Below are 12,162 nucleotides of genomic sequence, written 5' to 3'. Positions count from 1 at the left end.
TTATGTATCTATCAAACTAGTAAGCGGTATGAGACTAGAGGACAGACTCGAAGGTGACTCAAATTTTGCAGGATGGAAATTGCGAATGAGGTTAACCTTGAAAGAGAACGGTCTAAAACAATTCATTGTAAAGTCTTACCACCCACTTAAAGGAAGTGATGAATTGGATAAATGGGAAAATGATAACATTAGAGCCATAAAATTAATTGTGCACGATGTTAAGGATCATCTACTTCCTATCATCACAAAGCTAGACATAGTACATAAATGTTCAAAGCTTTTGAAGAGCTTGAAGAGACATTTGAGATTAACAACACCATCTTCATCATATAACCCCTAAAATAGCCTTTTTCCGAAAAGAAACCAAATCTTAGTCACCTGAGAATATTTGGATGCCTTGTTTATATACATATTCCTAAAGAGAAAAGGACTAAACTAGAACCTTCTGGAAAAGAGGAATCCTAGTAGGATCCAATAAAACATCTAAAGAATACCATATATACATCCCCAATCAAAAACACATTAATTAATCTGAGATAGTAATATTGATGAAGAAACTACATGTAAAAGATCCAAAGTTGAAAATGAGTCATTAAGAACTACAAGGACATTCAACTCCTGAGATGCAAAGGGAAAATCAAATAGAAGAAAATAACTCCTAAGAGCCTGTGGATTCAACAAATATATCTAAAGACAGTAAGAAGAGACCTCTATGGGCTAGAAAGTTAATCGAAGAAAACAGTACAATTCCTTCTGGGTCTATTAGAGAAAGAAAATGACCAAATATATTTTCTAGCTATATTGCACTCATGAGTGAACTCTCAAGTTCTAAACCTTCAAATGTAGAAGAAGTTATGAAACAATAAACGTGCAAAGATGCCATGATAGAGGAATATAACTCCATCCTTAAGAAAGATGTTTGGGATATTGTTCCTAGACCCAAAAATAAATCTGTCGTATCTTCCAAATGATTATTTAAAATCAAGCATGCCTCAAACGGAAGTATTGACAAAGACAAAGCTAGATTCGTTGCAAGGGGTTTCTCTCAAAAAGAAGGAATTAACTGTGAAGAAACTTTTTCTCCAATTGCCAGATATACCTTTCCTAGAACTGTAATAGCCATTGTTGCATCCAAAAGATGGAAGATACATCAAAAGGATGTTAAGACCACCTTTCTGAATGGAGTAATAGAAGAAGTTTACTTTGAACAACTTGAAGGATTTGTGGTACATAACAAGCAATCACGTGTGCAAATTAAAGAAGGCTTTGTATGGTCTAAAACAAGCTCCCCAAGCTTGGTAGGAGCGAATAGATCATCACTTAAGCAAACTTGGTTTCTCTAAAACCGACGCAGACCTTAACCTATATTTCAAAATACAAGGGGACATGTTGATTTCGGTACTATATGTTAATGACCTATTGATTACAAGAGAAGATCACCTAATTGTCAAGTGTAAACAAGACCAAGCATCCGAATTTGATATGAAGGATCTAAGATTACTACACTACCTTTTGGGACTAGAAGTATGGCAATATGCTAATGAGATCACTCTAAATCAAGGGAAGAATACACTAGATATACTAAAACGATTTTGGAATGATGGAAAGAAAACCTATGAAGACTCCTATGGAAAAAAATCTAAAGAAACAACTAAAGATTCTATAAATGTTGATCCTACTCTCTACGGACAATTTATTGGGTCCTTAATGTATTTAGTGAATACAAGACATGACATCTATTATGCAGTAAATGCACTAAGTCAATTCATGTGTGAACCCAATTAAGTTCATTTAGTAATAGCTAAACACATTCTCAGATATCTTCATGGAACAATTGAATATAGCTTAAGATACACAAATGCTAATGTATGTCTAAGAGGTTATACAGACTCTGATCGGGCAAGAAATTCTTTAGATTGGAAGAGAACATCATGATGTTATTTTACCTTGGGATCATAAATGATATCATGGTTCAGTAGAAAACAGTCATCGGTAGCTCCACTGAAGTAGAATATATAGCAGCATCCATGGGAACTCGACAAGCCGTATGGTTGAGGAAGCTTCTAGTTGGATTGTTTGGAAGGCACTCATACCCACAACTATCTATTGTGATAACCAAAGTTGCATCAAACACATTGAGATACCATATCACTACATACGAGACATGGTTGAGAAGAATGTGATCGAGTTGAATATATTAGTACAAAGAATCAGATCGCCGACATTCTTACCAAACCACTTGCTAAAACAAAGGTGCAACACTTTCGTAAAGAACTTGGTATAATTGTAATTTCTAAGAAAATGTCTCAGAATTATTGATTATTGTACATATTATAGTATAAATATTATGAATTTATGAAACCTGTGTACATCATACGAAAGTGACGACTTTCAAATGATCAACACTTGTACTTGCAGAAGTTATTGGAAGGTGACAAATTTACAATATCTTAGATCATGATATACATTTTATGTAAGTGTTGAAATAGATCATGAAAGGCCATATCTTGTAAGCCAACAACTAAGTGTTAGATGTCATTCAATTGACAGTCTATGAGTTGTTTGTATAGATATATGATCAGTATTTGGTGAATATCATGCCTTGATATCCTAATAGGCCATTACCTTATTGAGTACTTGGTGAATACCATTTATTGATGTTTTGATAGGCCACTTCTCAAAGTAATTGGTGAATATCATGTGTTGATATTCTAATAGGCCAATAATTATACGATATCATATAATGGAAGTCTTCTGATCAAAGATTTCCTCCTTGTGCCATTTCCAAATTATTTCAAATGATGTAATAATTATTTTTGTGCTTAACCTTCTAATCTAAGAGGGAGTGTTATTGTATAGCTTAGTCGGATAAATAAATATTTATTATTTATTTATATATATTTGCACATTAAATTATAGATCATATTTTTGTTTATTTAATTACTTATATATATAAATATATAAATAGAAATCGAAATAGAAATTTGTGCAAAAAATAATGAGGACGACTATTCTAATCTCGTAGAGACATATTAAACATTGACTATTCTGTTATCGGATCTAACTAGGAGCCACGCCACGATACCGTTGACCATTCTATTATCGGATCTAACTAGGAGCCACACCACGATACGACATGACTCCTGATCGGGTCACGCCTATCGTGCGTGACTCCCAACTCACCTATTAAACGTTACTTGAGTCTTCCAATCAAATCACCGAACATATTATTGACACAGTCTTCAAGTGATAATTGTTGGGCTCGAGCATAATAATAATATTTACTCTTTAATACATTGGTTTCATTGAAAGTAAAACAAGTTTGATCTAATACCAAACACTCAACCATATTGTGGTTGGATACTCAATATAATATTTTCAGATATAGATATATTCATATTCTTAGAAAAGAAAAGACTAAAAGTATTATCATTTTATCACTGTCCGGAAACCTGATTTTTAAACTTCTTTTGTGCCTTCTTTCCCGGCGGCCATCTCTCTCATTATTCACATCATATCCCTTCTCAACGCTCATATTGTCTCGGATTCTTCTCCACTCCCTCCTTTTGTACTGTCATTGTCGCTTCCATGCTTTCTTCCTTTTAAAGTCTTCTTTTCGCTTTCAATGTTCATGGTGTATGTGCAGGCATCTGTGTAGGAGGATGGTGGTACCACCTTCATCTTCTGACATAGGGATGGAGTTAGCCCTTTCAAGACACCGTCATTTTTTCAATCCATCAGCTTCTTTGTTCTCCAATTTGCCTATTAGTTCCCTTAGTCTCCGACTATGGGCTTGTGCTGATTCATTCTTTCCCTGTCTAGTGTTATATATTTTTGTGACTATTTCATCATCATCCCTTACTAATTTGAATTCTTCTTCAATGGTCGTTTGGAGATCCTTCCATGATGCTTTCTTGCCAACCTCTAACTCTGCATACCAGTCAATGGCAATCCCCCTTAAAGTGGCAGGAAATGCTTTTAATCACTCGGTCATTCTCTCCATTTGTTTGCCATATGGTTATAAATATTTTGCAGTAACGAGCTGGATCGTCTGACCCATCACCTATGAATCTCAGTAGTTTTTGTTTCTCTGTTATTTTGGTCATTCTAGTTCGTTGACTACTTCCTTGTATGTTTACTGCAGGCAAGGGTACTTCTCCTCCTTTCACTTGTGCCTCCTCTTCTGTCCAATTGGAGCTTCCTTTCTGGCTTGAACAGTATTCTCTTTGTGCTAGTTTTTTCGTGTCTATCCACTCAACCCTCATTTTTGGTTCTTTGGAGATCACCAAGTTTGTTATTCTTCTTATGGTAGTTTCAATCAAGTTGTCTACCTCTAATTCACGAGGGGTCAGTTCCTTTGATTGACCAACATGTCCTTTTAGATGGCAACACCTTTCCTCTTGCTCTCTAATATGTAAGGCCCATTGTACTGCAGCTTGTCCCTCAGTTTCCTCTCTTGCTAATCTCCTTGGGTCTTTATTTGGGATAAAGGGCATTAATTATTTCGAGAAGGCTAGGTGTTTTTCATCGTGAAGTGTCTCTCTCTTGTGTTTCATGTTGGTTTCTTTCGAGAAATTGTTGCCTCCACTGTCCACGTTGTACTTCGGCCCATTGTTCCTCCAACAATACTAGGTTCCTTGCCAGTAGGTGAGTTATCTATCCAAGGAGATCATACACTATTGATGAGACTAAAAGTTTGTCGCATAATGTGCTCTCACGAACTGCTCTCTTGGGTTTCTTTTCGCACGTATTGATTGACTAAAACTTCCTACGCCTGCACCAAATTGTGTGTTACTTGATCCTACCTTGTTACTTTGTCCTCCACGTCACTGTCTATGACTAGTACTTGTAGAAAAGGGTGACCCATCACTCCATTGTCGTCATTCTCATAAAGTTATGATCTCAAGACCTTTAGATTTGAAAATAGGCAATGAGGTCAAAAATGTAGATTGATTTAGGCTAATGTTCTACCCAATACATTCATTTACTACACTCACAATATAAACCAACTACAACATACAAAAGACATTAACATAATACTATGCAATGCGAAGGAAATGATTTCTTTTATTAATTCCAAAATAGTCCATACAAAATCTGCATTTAAATTACTTCCATCAGTCCTTATCAACTGTTTTGGTTGGTTAAGCAAACCAACGAATACATCCCTTAGCTACAACTAACGACCCAACTCCCTTACAACTTTTAACAATTGATATACTAATGATTTATTACCAACCTACAAATGGCTATTCTAACAAACGAATCTCGATGGCTTTCTGCCAAGCCAGATCCTTCTCTCTCTCCATTTCCAATCTCTTCCCCTCTCTCCACAAGACTTCCCTGGTTATCTCCCTTCCTTATATAGTGGGGCTCTCCCACAAGATCTCAAAAATTCTAGTCAAAAAGGTGTTTGGGTTGCCTTCAAGCCCTTAACCACCTTGGAAAATTGCATTCCCCCTCTTCAATACTCTGGAGTCTATAAGGTTTTGCGCTCTTGTGGCACCCCCTATATAGGTGAAACTAGGCACTCATTTAACATTAGAAACGAAGAGCATGCAGCAAATATCAAGCACATTTGTGTTCCTAAACCTACCCTGTCCAAGCATTCCTCGTCCACTAAGCATCATATCTTCTAAATGAAACTTAAGGAGGCTTTTGAAATCAACAATAAGCCCTCCAAAGTCAATTGGGATGATGGTTGGAGCTGCTTGTTCTTACCCTCTCCTTCTCGTTTTTGTCCTTGGTCATCATTTCTCTATTGTGGTGTGTGCTCTCTCTCTCTCTCTCTCTCTCTCTCTCTCTCATTTATTTGTCGCCTATTATCTTGGTTGTTGAAGATTGTAGCTGCGATAAAGATCTTTATATCTGATTTTGTTGCATATTGAAATTGGGACAATACCTCTGTATTGTGTCAACAGCTAGAGAAGATATTTATGATTATATTTTCATCATATTAAAAGAGCACAATGTGTGCTAGGTGTCTCACTCTAAATATTTGGCATTTTATTATACGAAGAAGCATGCAAGGTGTGAAGAGTCATGTGTTTGAAAAGATGAAGAGACTTGTTTTTGAAAATTGAAGAGACCTTCGGTTGTGATATGAAGAGTCTCTCAATTCTGTGTGTGTGTGTGTGTGTGATTACTTTGTGTGCAGTGTAAGGCATCAAGTTGAAAGCATTATACTTGAATTATCAATAAAAGAGATGCCTTTTTAGTGTAGCTAGGTTTTTCCCTTCAAGTTGAAGAGTTTTCCAAGAATAAGAAGTTGTACCTTTTGTGTCTATTATATTCTACTTTTGTTTATTGTTGTTTATCATAGCAGCAATAAAGAAACAAAAAAAAATTGTTTAGCTATGATTGTTGTTGATTCTATCTCAATCAAGTTGTCGAGTGGGAGTGGAAGAATGAGCAAAGGCAAAGACAAGGTAGGAGAAGGGGTCGATTTGAACTTGCCGCAAGCGCCTGTGTTCCACCCAAGCGAGGAATTTGGAGATCCACTAGCATTTATAGAGAAAATTCAGAAGGAGACAGAGACATATAGAATTTGCAAGAATGTCCCTTTGGAATCATGGAAATCTCCAATTGCACTGGACATGTAGAAGATTGCATTTCTAACAAAGATGCAGGCTTTGTACCACTTGGGCCAGTGACATCCACTTGCAATGCAGGTACCTTTCATCTGGACTATGCACATTTTATAATGGAGAGGGGCTAGGCGGGAGAACTGCTGCCACAACCTTTGATTAAGGGACAACATGTGGATTAATGCTAGCTTTATAATGCCATGAAGCAACATGGGAGGTTTCGCAAGGTTCTTCAATTCAAGAAGAGGGAGGTTGCAAAAATTCTCGATCCTGTAGCACAAAATTGTACCCAATTCTATTCTCTTCACAACTAGTAGGCAAAAATTTAGCTTCTGACAACAAGGCTAAAGGCTCGTTTGGAAGGAGTGTTTGTCAAGGTCAGCAGTTCAAGTTTCTGCGGTTGGAATTAAAGGCCTTCATCACATTTGGGAGACACGAAGCTTGAAATGCATATGTTTTCTTTAAAGCTTAAAATGCTTGCGACTTCTTCAATTTATCTTTGTTTAAGGAGTAGAGATTAAATAGAGGATAGAGTATTGTCGGTTTTCCTATCCTAAAGTCTATTTTCAGGTTTCACATCTGTGTCGAGTTGATCGAGAAAGTCAAGTTGTGTGATACTTATGTCGTCACTCATCTACCCTACCTTAAAGTCTGGACATTCATTATGTCTTCTAGTGATATTTTTTGTGTTCAACTAAGGTGAAGTGGTTTTGGTTGAGATAGAAAGTGTTTGGCTAAGAAATGGTAATGCGAGGGTTTGAAGTGTAGAGAAGCACAAAGTGGAATGGCACGAATGCAATGCCTAAAAGTGTCTTCCCGAGCTTTAATGGTTCCACAAAGGGCCACTTATAAAACTTTAATTACAATCAGTACTTATCTAAGACCCTTATGATAGCTCACACAGTCAGCACTCACAACAGTATTTTATATTAAAAGATTATATTAGAAGTTTGATATTATGACTTGAGTTACATGATGAGTGATGAGAATTGTTTGTTTATATTAAAATTATTGATAACCGGAAACTAATCAGTGTCTTGTATGTTGATGGTGTGTTGTTTATTGCTAAGAACTAGATAATGATTAGAGAACTCAAGGCTCAGCTTTCTAGTATATTTGATATTAGGGATTTGGTGGCTGCCAAATATATTCTTGAGATGGAGAGTGGAAAAAATTGGGTTTAGAGAAAGCTTTGGTTATGCCAGAGTAGGTATGTTCATAATTGATAATATATTCTAGAGGATTAATATACATGACTATAAGCTAGTTAGTATTCTATTTCCACTTGAGTTTAAACATGTGTCTATTTCAATAATGATTATGAGGATATGTCTACGGGTTCCTTATGCTAGCAGCGTTGGGAGTTTTATGTATGCAATGGTTCGCACTAGATGAGAATAAGCCCAAGCAGAATGCAGTTTGAGAAAGTTTAAGTCCAAACCTAGTAAAAAGCACTAGACTTTGCTAAGCAAGTGTTTAGATATTTGTGAGCTACTTCTGATTATTGTTTGGTCTATCATGGTACTAATGATGTGGTTATCATAGGACATTTTACGATTTGTTCATGCATATTGAGAAAGATACTTGGATGGTATGAGTATATGGATAGTATTGAGCATTTTAGGATTTGTTGAGTAAGAGGCAACCTATATGTGGTTTGTCTGCCAATTAAGAAAAGTATATGGCTACTACTCATGCCTCTAAGGAGGCAGTGTGGTTACGGAGACCTGGTATTGGCATTGGTTTTGATTACAAAACTATAAGGATCAAATGTAAGAGTCAAAGTGTTATCTATTTTGCCAAACATCCCATGCATTATGCATGTAATAAGCATGTTGATGTTGAATACCACTTTGCATGAGAGATAGTTGAGAATGCTAATGTATTGATAGAGATGACAATATCAATCCCTTAAATGTACTTGTGACGTATAATGCCAAGTGCGAGAATGTTAGAATAAGATGACATAAACCCTGAATTCGTAAGCTATTCACATTTCTCCATGTTCCTTGGAAAATGTTCACTTGGGCATGTGAGAAAATGGCTAATTGTAATTGCACTTTTGAGAGGTGATAGAGCTAAATTAAAATGGACAAAATACACTCTTTCCGCATCCATATTGAGATGTTTGGGAATAGAAAAGGTGTCCAGTTGGAGGTTTGAACAATCATTGATAGTTATGGAGGACTCAGAATGTCTAAAGTTTAAATGGTTTTGAGTCTGGCAGCCAAGGAGGAGTCACTTGAAGAGTTTTATTATCATACTATGTCTATTGGTTATTCATTCTCCAATGAATGGATTTTTTGCATGTCATTTACAGCAGTGGTTTTTTAATGTGCCACTTGGCTATAAATTGGGGCCAACGCATAGCTATTTCATCGTAGTTTCCTGGTTGGAGATCTGAGGTGCATTATTGTTGTAATCTCTCTTTTGAAGATTAATAATATCAAACTTGCACAGATATGGATACGGATACAAATATGGAAACGGTATTGGGTACGGATACGGCCATTTACTTAGACACCCAATATGGATACAGCTGGACACAACATTAATAAATAATACATATACATATATTTAACATAGTTTTCTAAGTTATCGTAGGAGATTTTCATTACTTCAAAAGTAATATTGACACATAAATGCTACATAAATATTTATAAGTTAATTTAACGCTTTACAATTTGTAAACACAATAGAGTTGCATTAGAAGATAACCCAAAAACGGGCTACTAAAATAGAAAAAACATTTTATTTGTCTTTCTCATCCAGTGGAGGTTTTTCTAATACTAATTTTTTTTTTTAAATTGTTTTGATATATATTTTTTTTAACATTAAAGGGAAGATCTAAATCAAATCTTTAAAAAAAAAACAAATCCCATAGTATTTGGTACGGTTGGAAAATCAAGTTTATTAGGCAGACATGGGTACAATATTCGATGTGTACCCGAGCAATATTGGATACATTTCCAAATTGGATACGGGGATATGTGCGCCCAAGTAGGGACAGAGGAGTTTCCGGCAACTCTGAATAATATACTTGCCCTTGCTCTCAAGTAGAGCTCTTCCCCAAAAGGGTTTCCTTGCATACATCTAGTGTCTATTTGGTACAATTGATTTTGGTACATATGTTAAATGGTGCAATCCCAAGCTAATTTCAGATTTAGTTTAATCTTTGGTAATATTTTCAGATTTGCAATGAGAATGTGATTATTGCAAGTTTTCTTCACCTTTTTGTCACGAAGAATGTGGATGGAATCCTTAAATAACATGACTCTAATAATGTAATGGGTGAATAATTTGATCTAATGGGCTTGCTTGACGTTTGACTGATTCTTCAAAATGATGAGGAAGATGACTGTATTTATAGACTTGAGACATGAGGATAAGTCTGATAACCTTAGTTAACTACAAAAACAGTTAACTCAGGTTACAGATAGAAATTTTCCAATTCAAAGACTTTGGATGCTGATATTGAATTATTCAACTATTTAAAGGATATTTCTGAATATCAACTTTCTATTTGCACACTGAATTGAAGGAAGAAGCTTCTAAATGGAAGCAAAGTTGACTTGATGGAAGAAAGAGTTGATTGAAGTGGTGGACAGAGAAATTTTAAGTTTCCTAATGAAGATTAAAGAGGACGAAAATAGAAGTTATGAGTGGATAATCAGCTCATTATAAATTAACTAATAAGATATTATTTAATTTATAAGTAAGTGTATAAAGTGGAAGTGGAAAAGTAAAATATATTATTAGGAAGAAGAAGAATGAAATTAAAGGGAATTTATTAAAAGAATATTTGCAATGCCTACACATACATCCCAGAAGTCCCTATGTTTCTAATAAGGGTAGCAACAGCAATGACTCTAGTAATTGCATTCAATATCCTTTTACTTGATATGAGGAAAGATGGAGTAGAATTAGAAGGTTGGACAGCCATTCACTTCGCACGTGGGTTATAAGAAGACTTAAAGGAGCTCAATAAGCATACCTCAACATGGATTGTGGTTCAAGAACTATGTGGTCAGTGTGTTTGGGAGTGGTAATCCAAGAGCTTGGGAACTCAACTTGGGTGCTGCACCTTTACAAAGGTTCAAGGCAACTTGATGAGTTCTCCCTAGTGTATGGTTTGTTTTTTAAGGAAAGCTTATGAAGAATGACAAATTTCATGGTCTAGGTTTAATATATTTTGTTTTCAATTAAGTAAACCTTTTTTATTATTATTAAGTAAACCTTAATAGGGAGTTCTAAATAATATTAAATTATTACAGGATGAGTTATAGTATTGACAAAGTCACCTTAGAGGTAAGTGTTTTTTGCCCGTCTGTTCAGTTCGCTATTTTAGTGTTAAGTGAGTCATGATTTCATCCAAGGGAAAACAGGTTTTGATGGGACTTGAACCCCAGAACAAACGAGTTTTGTTGGGATCAAAAACCACTAACAAAATACTGCAAAAGATATAACACATAGAAATAGCAGCCCAGCAACAGCCATACTGCAACGGATGAAAAGAAACTATACATGAGAATCCAAGTAGTAACAAAAAAAAGGCTGAAGCCCCCAAACAATCAGATCAAAGGATTCTGATAGGCTCCCGTAACCATCACAATGGGTTTTGAAAAGGTTCCCATAACATTCGAGAAAAAGCCAACATAAGACCCCTTATAGCTCCTCCCGTCCTCTCTTGCAAAGCCAATCTCCACCTCAATAGAAGATGTCCCCTTCTCAAATTTCTCAAAAGGGTCAGCAAATAAGGAACCCAACAGTGAGAAGTACCAAACCTGTCTCTTCCACAAGAAACTTTTCCATCTTAATATGAGAAGACTCCACCTTTGCAAGTGTATCAAGAAGAAAGGCAAGGCAAAGAGTAGCACAAGCTCATTTTAAAAATTGACACCCTTAAATCACACCTCTATACCCTCCCATGATAAAAGACTTCACATCAAAACCATCAAAAATAGGCCCAAAAAAACTGAGGCCAGCATCATCTTAGGGAAATCGTAAAAAACCCTCCTATAGCAACTCTTCCATTCAAACAAAAACCAAGAGATATCCCTAACAGACATATCTAGAGAAATGAAAATCTCCTTGCCATAGACCGCATGAGTCACCAAAGAAAGCTGAGAGCTAGAGGGAGGAAACACCACAGCCTCAGCTCCAAACCAGCAACAGGACATGGATCTCAGAAACTCCACCTTAATATCATTCTCCAAGGAACACTTGCCCATTTCAGCAAGTTTACACAAACCCTCAAAAATGATCAGAGCCCTCAAACAGGAGACCCAAAAAAAGGCAACTACAATAATAGAAAATAGGGCACAAATAAAGGGCAGCATTCTTCCCTCCAACTGCAATCAACTGCCCTAGCAGGATCTAAACAGAAGAAAGAATCTACCAACATAAGAATGCCCCAACATTGGCAGAGAGAGACCCCGTAAACAATGGTAAGATTAGGAAAGACCATTGTCATCCGACTTGGAAAGTTGGAACCTTCAAACGAGTATATGCTCTAGAAGATGGATCCCAACACTGAAAACCCCGAAAACATAGGCTCAAAATGGAAGCCCAAACA

General features: G+C 36.1%; 1 protein-coding gene across 2 annotated transcripts in view; it reads right to left on the bottom strand.

The window, feature by feature from the left end:
* Window positions 1-12,162, bottom strand: part of LOC149555439 (zinc finger CCCH domain-containing protein 28-like) — a 93,446-nt gene that overhangs the window by 61,016 nt on the left and 20,268 nt on the right. The gene's annotated exons all lie outside the window — the stretch shown is intronic.

This window comes from Cupressus sempervirens, chromosome 5 (genome assembly GCF_028749045.1).
Source record: "Cupressus sempervirens isolate cs-2001-9-10 chromosome 5, ASM2874904v1, whole genome shotgun sequence".
NCBI classification, from domain to species: Eukaryota; Viridiplantae; Streptophyta; class Pinopsida; order Cupressales; family Cupressaceae; genus Cupressus; species Cupressus sempervirens.
The sequence above is the reverse complement of the archived record's forward strand: the minus strand, read 5'-3'. Positions and strand labels throughout refer to the sequence as shown.